This window comes from Phocoena sinus, chromosome 20 (genome assembly GCF_008692025.1).
Source record: "Phocoena sinus isolate mPhoSin1 chromosome 20, mPhoSin1.pri, whole genome shotgun sequence".
NCBI classification, from domain to species: Eukaryota; Metazoa; Chordata; class Mammalia; order Artiodactyla; family Phocoenidae; genus Phocoena; species Phocoena sinus.
This window is the reverse complement of record NC_045782.1, coordinates 30,585,894-30,598,163: the sequence shown is the minus strand read 5'-3', so window position 1 is coordinate 30,598,163 and position 12,270 is coordinate 30,585,894. Positions and strand designations below refer to the sequence as shown.

The window sequence follows — 12,270 nt, the reverse complement described above, 5'->3', positions numbered from 1 at the left end:
AGCACGTCTCCATGAGCCTTCTCTGAGCAGCCCAGCAGCACTGCCAAGCAGCTTGGAACTTAAGGCCTGGTTTCCACATTCATAGAACCCGAGAGGGAGGAAGAAAACCTGAGGGGCTGTGGTGCCAGTGGTAACTCCACATCCTTCCCTGCTCCCATTCCCTTGTAAGGGCGAAGGCAGGACTGGGAGAAGGAACAGAGGGAAGGACAGACCAGTTCAGGCTGGCGAGAAATAGATAAAACCCTGCCTGACTGGCATGGACACATATCCACTACCAAACGTAAAACAGATAGCTAGTAGGAAGCAGCCGCATAGCACAGGGAGATCAGTTTGGTGCTTTGTGACCACCTAGAGGGGTGGGATAGGGAGGGTGGGAGGGAGGGAGATGCAAGAGGGAAGAGATGTGGGGGCGTATTGTATATGTATAGCTGATTCACTTTGTTATAAAGGAGAAGCTAGCACACCATTGTGGAGCAATTATACTCCAATAAAGATGTAAAAAAAAAAAAAAAAAACCCCTGCCTGTGCTGTGCCTCGGAACAGACCACTAGTACTCCCCGCAAAGCGCTCGGTGGTCAAACCAGATTTTCGTATCTACTCCCTTTGATCTTGGCACCGCTGCTCTCTGAAAGGTCCATGTTGTGATCCTCTTTAAAGAAATATTTTATTTTCAATACGGACACAGCCCTTGACATAGCGGCAAAAACCATCATCCCTGAGAGGCACATGGCTGTGAAGTGTGTTGGTATGTGACTTCCTGTCTTTGCCTACGTGCAGGGCTTCATCCACTGCTCTTTTGGTCCCTCAAGAGGCCCCCCACCCCTGCCCCGGTGCTCAGGCTTCAGGAGGCATTGGACTGAGGGCAAGAGGTCGGCTCAGACAGGAGGTACCTTCTGGCGACGGACTGGTTTGGGGTGGGGAGTAGCTGCCGTGCTTCCCCCAACAAGAGTTTCTTTGAGAACCTCACTCCCTGCCCCCCACTTTTAAGATGGAAGTCAAATTTTCGGATTCTGCTGTGCAGAGCAGAGAGGTCACTAGGCTCTAATGCATTTACCATTGACTGCCCCTCTTGTAGTGCGTCTATTAGTGAGTAATTTGATTTGTACCTATTCATTTGCAGTCCCTGCAGGAGCCTGGAGCTGGCCCCTAGTATAATTGGTGCTGTCTCTATTTTTACATCATTAGATTAGCCCCGACTCCTGGCCACTTGTTGTCTGCGCTTGTCTGTCCATTTATACAACCTAATGTAACACAAAATTCATTACTGATCACATTACTTTCAACTCTGAAGCCAGCCTTGTGATAAACATTTGGTTAACCCCTTCCTGCCCACAGGGGGGCTGACAGAACAAATGCACTCCCACTCGACGGGCAAATCAATATTGTAATACAGCAAAGTGGAATTGCATTTCTAGATTTGTTATTTCTCCTGGAGGAGCAAATGGAAAGGCTCGTCTGAGCGAGCTGAATTGAATAATGAATAGAGGCCCGGCACCAGCAGCCAGTCTGTGGACAGAGCACAAAGGCAGCATCCGGCTTTGTGTATCCGCCCAGCTTTTTCATCTGGACGGGCGGCACCGCGGCAATTAATCGAGACTCGTGACTACGGGGTCAAGATCATAGGCTGGGGACCCTAACAGAGGCAACAGAGACCTTGACCCCATCACCACTGTCCTAGCTAAGCTTGGCCTAGGACAACTGAACTAAGAACTAGGCTCATTTCCTTAAACCTTCACTGATACGAAGGCACCAGCCCTATGGCCTTGGCAGCAATGAAATTAAATCCATTACTAAACTAAAGTTTACCATTTGGAAACAAATATACAAAATGTTTCCTATTTAGAGTCAGGTCAGCAATGTTGGGATTGCTGTGTGCTGTGCCCATCTCCAGGGTGAGCACTCTTTGGTGTGGAAGTGCCACGTGTGCCTAAAAGTGGTCCTAGATCTCAGATAGGGATGTTGGTGAGCAGCCTGGGGGATTCTGGTCCAGGAGCTGACCAAGAGTCTTAAAGGGACGTGTATTTAATCTAGAAGAGTCTTATCTACCCCCACCCTGGTTTTCCCCTCCCCAGCCCCCATTTGTCTCTGGGCAGCATCCACACCCACTCTAAGTCATTAACTTGCAGGACAGTTTGTTTCAAAAAGAATACTACCCCGACTTATTAAGAAACTCTCGTAAAGCCTACACCACAAAGATTAGAAAAGTAGACATAGAGGAAGTAGAATGGAACCCATTACCATGAAAGTCATAAATCCCTAAGTAAAAATAAGCCGTAAACTGGAGATACTCAGTTGGGAAGGGAAGCTGGAAAAGGCAGCCTGTCTAGGGGGTGTTCTCCTTGAATTCAGGGAAGTCCTGAACGGGAGGCCGGGGAGAGGCACCGAAGCCTCGGGTGAGTGCGCCTCCTTTCTATTGAGTGGGCCACCCTCCGTCTCACCGAGGCCGGCACCTTGGACCGTGCTGCCCGTTAACCCGTTCGGAGCCCTGACAGGCCAGAAATGACCAGCAATCCTGTGAGACATGGAGGTCCCAGGGATTCCCGGAGACGGCTCCCAGGCCTTCTCCATTCCTCTGCTTCCTTCACACCTCCCTCCTCTTCTCCGTGCGTAGGGGCAGGCAGGCTGCCTCGCCCTGCCCTGACTGTGAGAGGCTCCATTTCCCATAGAGGGCTCTAGGGCCAGGCCAGAGGCTCTCGAGTGCATTCTGTTGTGAGAAACTACAGAGAGGGGATCCCTCAGCAGGGCGTGACGAGACAGATCTAGGCAGTAGAAGGAGGACACCGGTGTGTCCCCGAGGCGAGCCTGGGTTCGGCAGCCGTGTCCCCAGGGCCGCTCACCTCCCCGCCCCTGCCCAGCCCACGGTGCACTGACTTGTTCAGTCAAAGCGAGCCTGCTGCTTTGGCCTCAGCTGGCCGTCCTCTCAGGTGGGTAAGTGGGATGGTGGGGGAGAGGGCGCGGCATGGGCCCCAGCCCCATCAGCTCTAGAAAACAGATCAGAGCACAGGCCTTAACTGTACAGAATGGGACAGATCAGTGGCAGGGAGCAGATTGGGTCAGCCCATGGAATGAGAGATGATGGTGATTTTTTAACCTTGATGGAAGGCGGAAAGCCACATCTTACCAAACTCTTCCGCTGCATTGGAGAGAATTTAATTACATTTGGACGTTTGAATGAGAACCGGATGTGGCTCGAGCCCATCAGGCCAGCCGTGTTCAAGGAGCAGCATCTCTCCTGTGGTCCATGGGCCCCTGCGCTGTCTCACAGCCCCGGAGGGCGGCTCGGGAAGACCCCGCCCGGGAGCTCGGTGGGGTCTTCCGAGCTTCAAGGCTGGACTTCAGGAGGCAGGAAAGTCGAGGCTGGCTGCCGGACACCTGGTTCCCTGGGACAGTTTCCAAGCTCTGTGTCCTTCCCAGAGCCATGCTGAGTGGGCATGTTCGCGGGGCCCCATATGCAGACGCACACAAAGGAGGCCCGTCCAGCACCTGGCTGGGCGTCCTCTACCGCCACGCTGCCCCCCTGCATCTACCTCAGATGGCATCTGCTGCAGCTCTGCCCGCCGTGTTGTGCTGCTGGCCTGGAGCTAGAGGGGGCATTTTGGGCCCTCCCGGGTGAGGACCGCTTCTCCAAGGGCCTCAGCCTGCTGAAGCAGCAGAGGTGGCAACCCCAGCTTTCTACCCAGGACCGCACTGCAGTGAGAGTGGCCTCTCCCATGCGCTCCAGGCGCATCCTGCTTCTTGAAGCACCTTCACATCCTCTTCTGTTTAGAGCCTCACACGCCCCGTGAGGTCTGCAGAGCAGCCCCTCCCCTCCTGCCTGACAGATGGTGATGCAGATGAGAAGTGAAGCAACCTGCCCAGGTTATTCAGCACGTGGGCGGCAGGACTGGGGCTAGTGCGAGTCCTCCTCGACGCCCACAGGGAGGTTCAGCTCAAGGCTGCTCCTACGTCTGGCTGATCTCAAGCATGGTTTCAGCCAGATTTATCACCTAACTCAAAACCAGGGACCCGTGAGCCAGGTCAGCTCAGCCTTTGCCATCCCCAAGTATAATATGCTGTGACAGGACATAATCTGCCTGGGTCAGGATTTAAAGTTAGACAGATGTAGTGACACCGAGAGGGTCCCCACACATGGGGTGCTGGTCGAGGTGACCTGGGTGGGTGATCCTGCTCTCTTCTCCTTAAGCCAAGACTTGAGAGGGCTTGGGTCACATGGGTTGCCTGGGAGCGGGTTGTGGCAGCCTTCCTGGTCTTTCCCTGGCTGGGGTTGGTGCCCTATCATGGCTGTTGTAGGAGGGACCCGGGGGAAGGCTCCAGCCCCCAGACAGGCCAGCCTACCCTCTGGCCAATACCACCTAAGTCTGGGAAGGGATCCGGGGCTGGGTTGTGAGCTGCTCTGCCTGGAACTCAGATGCTCTGCTCCCTTCTCCACCCCCAACACACACACACACACACACACACACACACACACACACACACACACACACACACACACGCATCCTGGACCTAGCCTACCTCTGTGCCCCTGTCTCATGTATTAATGCCAGACTGGCCTGCTGTCACGAATAGGGTTTCCAGAGGCCTGAGGACCTTTCCTGTTGGAGGGAAGAAAGGTGATGTGCCTTTTCCCCAGTTTTTCTGGGTGGAGCCTAAGGCACAGAGAGGGCTCTCCACTTGCCAGTTTCCTCAACCATCCTTTCCAGGTATTGATCGTGACTTTCACCTTCCAGGGAGGGGCCAGTGGATGCCCAGAAGGGTCTGAGGTCTCCTTGAGGCCTCAGGTCTCCCCGCAAAACCCTGAGGTTATTAGGCAGTGGTGCGTGGCCCCAGTGGCCAAGGGACACACTTGCAGGTGCCTGAGCCACGAGCAGCAGATATTTGCCCTTCATGTTTGGAGCTGGCAGCAGGGGAGGGGTTAGCGAGGGGCAAGGCAGGCCGCGTAGACTTGGCCTCATCCTGTGACGTTCTGGGTCTCGGTACCTGCGGGGGTCAGGAACAAGAGCTGGGCAAGGAGATAAGAAAGCGTGTTTGTGGCAGCCCTGTGGGTTGGAAGAGACTCCTGCCAGGAGGGAAGGCGTGTACCTGCCCACTGGCTGCAGGACTCGGGCCGTTGGCACAAGCTCTCAGGGACCCCAGGCTGAGTGTGCAGTGAGATGACCAGAAGTCGGATGGAATCAGTGGGCCAGGGCTCTGTGCTCAGACACAGGTGTGAAGCCCTGGAGATACCCAGGCCATTGTTAGCTATCTTCTCCACTCCCTCATTCCATCACCCAGACCAGGATTCCCATTATCTGAACTCCGAAGGCCCTTTTCATCCTCAGCCCCTCAGCTTCGAGAAACTGCCCTCCTTCCTTCCACAAGTGTGCCTGGGAGGGGAATAAAAACCCCTGCTGGAGGAGAAAGGTGATACCTTCTCAGCCCTACCCCCCAGCCCCCATCCTTCCAAGACCTGGTGTTGGTTTAAGAAGAGGATCCCTGGTCTGTTGGCCTCTCTGCGGGCTCCGGAGCCTGAGGAGGGTGCCTGAGGGTGGGATACGGCAGGGCTGAGAGGACAGGAAAAGGGAAGGTGCAGGGGGGCCGTGCAGCCTCAGTTCGGTGTGTCAGGGTGGGAGGAAAATCAAGGCCTCCCTACAGGCTGCCTCCTTTAACTGCTGCCCTTTTAACCTCCTAAAAAGTGCCCTGGGGCTGAGGCTGGCTCCAACCCAGAGTGTGGTCTGTGACAGAGCTGTCAGGGTTTCCAGAAGCCATCTCAGGCAACTCCATCTCTGTCTCCCTGAAGAGACCCCCACCTCCGTGAGCCACTCCTGTTCTCTGGAAGAGAGAGCAGTAGTTTCCAGGCCCAGGGCTGGTGTAAGACAAGCAGCCCCTCGCCGTGTCCACCGCCTAGTTTGCCTCCAGATCACCTCTTCGGGTTCCAGCACCGGGAAGCTGACAAACCTCCTGAACCCGCAGGATGCAGCCAAGCCCCCCACCTCCTTAGTGCCTCTCTCTCCAAGCCCCAGCTTGCATAGCTGGTCCCAGGCCCTTGTTGGCAGGCCCCTTGCTGACAAAGTCGATTGCTTGGGGCAGACCCCGTTGAGATCCACTTGCTGAGCTTGAAGCAGTCCTGTGGTCCCCTGGTCTCCTCTCTGTATATCCCCTTCAGGGAAGATGCTAAAAATCACTAATCGGCTCAGAGGACCTCCTTCCCCCTACCCCACTCCCTGACCTCAACCCCCCAGCCAAGAACCCTCACGGCAGGAGGGGATGGAAGCCACTTCTGTTTGCAGACCTCTGAGCCAGGCACTGGGCAAGATGGGGCAGTTTGGCTGACAGTTCCGTGCTCTGGGGCCACCCACTCCCCTGGGGTACCACTGAGCCCAACCCAGACACGGGGCTTAACCACAGGCCCTGCTGACGGGGAAGAACTGGGAGGTGGACGCAGGAGGGAAAAATCAATGCACGTCAACAGGGTTGGAAATTTATTTTCCAGCTCGGAAGAAGGTATTTTCAAAGAGGCAAGGAGGGAAATGAAAAGCTGTAAACACATATCTGCCATCTTCCTCTTCAGGCCATTTCTTGATTAAAAAGAAAGACTCTTTCCCAAGATCCAGTGGAGAAGGGGGAGCGCGAACCGGTGGGGCCTGGATGGCAGAGACACCTGCTGGGGAGGGAAGATGGAGAGGGACCCCGAGGTCCTGTGGATAATCACAAGCGCTAATACAATTGCAGCAATGAGAGTAACTCACGTTTGCTGACGGGAAGCTTTAAGCACTTCATGACGCGCTCTACGTGCATTGTTTAATTTAATTTTACGACCGCGCTGTGAAAGAGACACTGTTACCCTCCTGCGCAGGAGACTGGGGCACAGAGGTTGAGTAACTTGCCCCAGATCTTCCAGGTAGCAGGGCCCAGAGCCTGTGCTCTTAACCACTGCCCTCATCTGCCTCCCCAGCCTGGGCCGACATTGCCACCCCCCGCCCCCACTCCTCAGGCCCTTGAGGCTGAGGGGTAAGGGTGGGGGGCATTCTCCCTCCTGTCTGCTGGAAGTGGGCGGTGGGTGCCACCTAAGACTCCACCCCAAGGCCTAATCCTACTCCCCGCAGGCCGCCTGGGTGGTTAGCTTGGGACGGGGATGTGTGGCTGCAGCCAGGGCCCAGTAGAAGTGCTCTGCTAATCCCTTTAACGGGCAGCATCGAGGCTGAGTGTGCAGAGCTGGGCCGGCTGGAGCCTCCGAGCACACCAGAGGGGCCCGGCAGTAAATGCTACTCCTTTTGTGGCAAGGGAAGTGCCAGGGAGGCCTGGGGACTGAACCCCAGGGGTCCCAGGGACCCTCCGCCCAAACACACACACAGAACTGCCCTCACTGACCCCATTAGGTCCCGGAAACAGACCTTCCTCAGCCAAGTCCTGAGACGGGCTCTCCACAGTACCCTCACCCACCAGAAGCCAAAGGGGCTTCCCTCGGGGTCTCTGGCCAGCCACCCTCACTGCCATCCGGCCTGGAGGAGGCCTGGAGAAGGTCAAGCCCAAAGTAGGACTTCACTCCTGACCTTCCCCCCTGGGGTCTCCTGCCCTCCTGGGCTCCCCCAGCTCCTCCCAAAGCTCACATAGACCCTGTGTCCTCAGCGTTTCACCCCCTCCCCAGGGATCAGGGAACCAAGACCATAGCGCTTAGTAAAGTGACTTCCTGTGAAGAGAGACCTGCGCCCAGTCTGTCCCCAAAAGTCCCTGCCTTACCAGGCATTGCACGGCCTCAAGGGAGTGAAGGGTCTGTACCCAGGGGAGAGGACGGTCCCAGGGAGAAGAACCTCCAGGGTGAAGCAGCCTTGGGGACCAGCAGTCCAGCGGGGAGGACCAGAGAGAGGGACTTCCTCGTGCCCTGCGCCCCGTGCCATCTCCTGTGCCATGTAAGGTCCCCTTCCTGCCTCATCCTCTGCCCGGGTGGAGCCCTGCCCTGCCCATCGGCACCCACCCACAGCTCGCAGGAGCCAGCCTGCTGCTCCTGCCTTTGCAAAGGGGCCTCAGGATCCTGCTGGGAGATGAGGGGCTGGGGTGATGGTGGAGTGAAGGACGGAAGACAGTCTCCCTCATCCTGCGTGGCCCAGCCCAAGATGGGGCAGCCAGGCTCCTGCCTCCTCACATGCTCCCTGGGTCTCCGTTGGCATACACGCCTAGGGAACGAGGCCTGCTTCTCCCTAACAAGGCCAGCCACCTCTTTGCCCACCTCTGACACCTTCGAAACTTGCCAGGCTCCATAGTGAGGGCAGCACGAGGGCGGAGCTTTCTCGGTCCTTCGCTTACTTCGTGAGAGCCAAGGCGCCTCCTTTCTGCTTGCTGCCCATTCCACTGCCCCACTACGTGCTGTGGCTTACCCATCCTGGCCCAGGGCATAGAGGGGCAGCAGGGAATGGGTGGACACAGCCAGTGGGGAGCACTGGAGCCAGTCTTAGCGGTTTCTGGAGTTGTCACATCACCGTCCTGGGGCCTGCGGTGGCCCAGTTCTCTCTCGTGGGGGGTTGTGTACCCAGAGCCAATGGCTTCCTGCTCTTCCTTGGTTTTGCTGCCTGCAAGATGGGGAGACCAGCACCCACCTCCCAGGTGCACAAAGGCGCTGGAGAACGTGAGGTCATAATAAGATTTTCTGTCCGAGTCCAGTCCATTGTCTAGGAGCTACTCTTCATCCCCTACCTCGCTTTGAGGCCTGGAGAGCAGCCTCCTTTAGAGCCAGCTTTTTCCCACCGGCCAGAGTCCGCCTACTTCTGCTGAGTAGGGAGGCTGCCCGGGATGCTTGCTTAGTCCCCCACCACAGAGCCCCCAGCTCTCTCTCCTGCAGCCCTGGCAGGTTTCTGGTGGGCTTTCCCCACAGGTCCACGTCAGCTGCAGGAGAGCTGTTCAGACCCAGGGGTCTGGGGATTGGGGGAGGAGGGTGGCAGCCAGAAACTGGGCCACTGAGTCAGAACATCCGGAGGCATCCCCGAAAACGCAGCCTTTGTCTGTCTCCTCTTCCTCTCCTGGCATCCCACGTGCATGGGGCGCAGCCGGCATTGCATGGGCCAGAGGCTCCTTCCCTCTCCCCCGCCCCCACCCGTCACCCTCACCAAAGGGGGTCTCGGCTGTGTCACGACACTTCCATCTCTGGGACCCCCAAGACTGGTCCCCAGGCCCCTACACATGCATGTCACTGCAGAATTCTGCTGCAAGCTTACCCTCCTCCCAGTGTGACTTCCCCACACCTCCCGATACCCTCTCCTCCTGCTTGCAGAGATCAGTGTACTTCTCCATCATTGTCCGGGGTCTTTTCCCAAAAGGTTCCTCAATGCTCTTCTTTTCACAAGGGAAAAAAAAAAAAAAACAATACCAACAGCCCAGCGTCCATGAGAAACCCGACAGTAACAAAGCATGTGTTCAGGGTGGAGGAAGGTAAGGCCACACACTTCCGTCTGCCGCTTGCTCTGAGGGCTGGGCGGCTGGGCGGCCTGAGGGGCAACCGTGTGTGCACCCCTCGAACACGCCCACATCCGCTTCTGCACGCGCTCACCCTGTCTCAGCGAGAAGAAGAGAGAGGGACTTGACAGAGGCAGGTAGGAAAGCGCCCAGGCCCAGCCGGGCCCCTGCTTCTTGTACTGGAAGTCATGCGCAGAAGAAGCGCCACATCTCACCACATCATTCACTCATTCATTCGAGAAATGTTTTTTGAGCACCAGCTGTTTTCTAGGCCCTGCGGTTGGCACTAGGGAATACAGAGAGAAAGCACAGAACTGGCCCCCGAGAGACCCTCCACCTGGATGGAGACACGCGTGTGAGCAGGCAGTACACAGTGCACTAGAGGGCCCGGGGCAGGAGTGGGTACACAGCGCAGCGGGGCCTGGCCGGCCCTGCCAGGGCAACAGACAGGCTCGTGCTTGCCCTTAGCTTCGAAGATGAGTAGGCGCCCTAGGGGCCTCGGGAGCCCGGGAAGAGCTTTTCCGTCAGAGGAAGTTGGATGAGCACCGGCCCAGAGGCCTAAGGCAGCCTGGAGAGGCCCCCAGACTGCCCAAGCTCATTACTGGTTCCTCAAATCCAATAACAGGAGAGGTTAGTGAGGTCTTGCGGGGGGCGGGTCAGTCATGGAAGGCAGTTTGATAGAGCTGAGGGGTTTAGACCTCATCCTGTGGACGCTTAGGAGTTGATGAAGATTTTTAAGCAGAGGAAAAGCAAGATGAGGTTTGTGCTACAGACAGGACACCCCGGCTTTGGGATGCGGTGGCTTGGAGAGGGGGGTCTGGAGGGCAGGAGACCAGTAGGGAACTTTGGAACTTATCCAGGCAGGAAGCACAGGCCTAACCCGGCAGTGGCCGTGGGCATGGAGAGGAGAGAGGAGGCCCGGGGAGACGTACGGGACATAAATTCACCAGAGCTCGGTCGCCCTGGGAGATGGGGCCACTCCCTTCACGTCCCAGGCCTCACTGGTAAAGAGAAAACACGAGCAGGACAGCTCAGGCTCTACCTGGCCCCCAAGAGCAGCAAACTCATCTTGTAAGTCCCTTTGGCAACCGTCCCTGCACTGTCACAGGATGGGATGACGGGCGTCCGCCCAGACTCGTGGGGTGGGGTCCCTGCGGGCCTGTGCTGAGGGGCAGAGGGGGTGCCACGCTCGGTCCTGGGCTCCCGGCCCCTCGGCTTCCTCGTGAGTGGGGATGTGCCGGCGCTGGGCCTCCAGAATGTCAGGCATGCCTTCCAGCTCCGGAGAGGTGCCAACCTTCCCCATGCTGGTGGCCTTTTCTGCTCCTTCATGTGGGGCTTTCTTCCTTGGACCTGGTGTCCAGAGGCTCAGGAAGCCCCTGCTCCTCTTGCTGTGGCCACTGCTCCTGTCTCCTGCCCTCTTGGCCCTGCTGCCAGCGCCCCCTAGTGCTGGGACAGCCTGCACCAGGGCCAGGGCCTCTGGAATCGGAGATCTCCCACAGACTCCTCGGCCTGACGCTTCCATACAGAAATTCCGGGGCCTGTTCTTTGCTTTCCTGTCCTGTCCCTCTCTCGGCACAATGGCCTGGACTCCCAAATGAGGGTGAGGCTAGAGGGCGATCCACATCTAGATAACTCTCGACTAATCTCAGGGTTGGGCCCAACGGGGCAGCCAGTGTCTCTTGGAGATCAGGGGCCATCACCAAGCCTGTAGCCTGTGTCCACAGCCCCCATCTGCTGAGGGGTTCTGGTGTCCAGGCACACACACCCTTCCAGCCTGGGCCCGGGCCCCGGAGTGGTGCCTGGTGCAGCCTGAGGGCCCCTCACGCCTCACACAGGACCAGGAGCCTGCTCTGAAGGAGGGCAGCACAGACCCAGCCCGTTCTGTGGCTGCCTCTTCTGGGTCACCACGATGCTTTGGGGGTCGCCCGCAGGGAGGGGGGGGTCGGTGGTTATTTCCTGGCCGACTGGTGATGGCCGGCCCAGGAGTAAAGGCCATGACCCATTCCCTAACCAAAGCCAGCTGTGGTGCGTGTGTACGGTGGCAGGGAGCCAGGGAGCAGGTGCAGGCTGGAGATAAAAGAGACCAGACAAGTGTAACATTCGAGCACACCTTGCCGTTTCAGATGACTGCTTTGAGGTCATGGGCTCCTGGGGTGGACACGCAAGACCCCCTCAGTCCCGGGCAGGTGTACCTTGGGGAAGGAGAGGTTGCAGGTACCACATCTTGGCTTGGGGCCCAGAGTTTGCCCAGGGATGTGTGTGCCCACATTTCAGAGCCCACTGTGAGGGAGAGGGTATAGGAATTGGCCACTTTCAAAAAGCCAAGAAGTAATTCTCTCTTCCTTGCATTCGGCACGCCAGGAAGTCTATTCCCAGCCCACCTACCCCAGCACTTGTCTTGGATCAAGAGATGGTGGGGCAGTTGGGTAAGCTGCCCAGAGTTGAATGAGATGGAGCCAGTCGCCATATCCAAGATGGTAGCATGGCTGTGTTGATGCCAGGGAAGGGGCAGAGGAGGAGATGGGAGCCTCCCTGCCAGGTTGACTCTGAGCATAGAAATTCTGGGAGGCCTCCAGGACACTTGGGAGCCCAGAGGAAGGGAGAAAGGAGGCACTCCAGGCACGTAGGCCCCTCTCAAACCTGGCATTCCCTCCTGAAGGGAAACAGGTCACTTTCCAGGAGGTGCCACAGAGGGACCGGGGCCTGGCCAGCAGGCAGACTGTGTGGGTGAGAACGAGTGAGCGGGTGGCTAAGCCAGGGTTGACGCTCCCTGGCAGGGGAGGGGAGGGAGACAGATCAGGTAGGGAAGCATCGGTCCTTCCCATGTCCTGGCTTCTCCCCTCCTGC

General features: G+C 57.5%; 1 protein-coding gene across 5 annotated transcripts in view; it reads left to right on the top strand.

Annotated features, from left to right (window-relative positions):
• Positions 1-12,270, top strand: part of BCAS3 (BCAS3 microtubule associated cell migration factor) — a 578,866-nt gene that overhangs the window by 565,438 nt on the left and 1,158 nt on the right. The window lies entirely within an intron of this gene.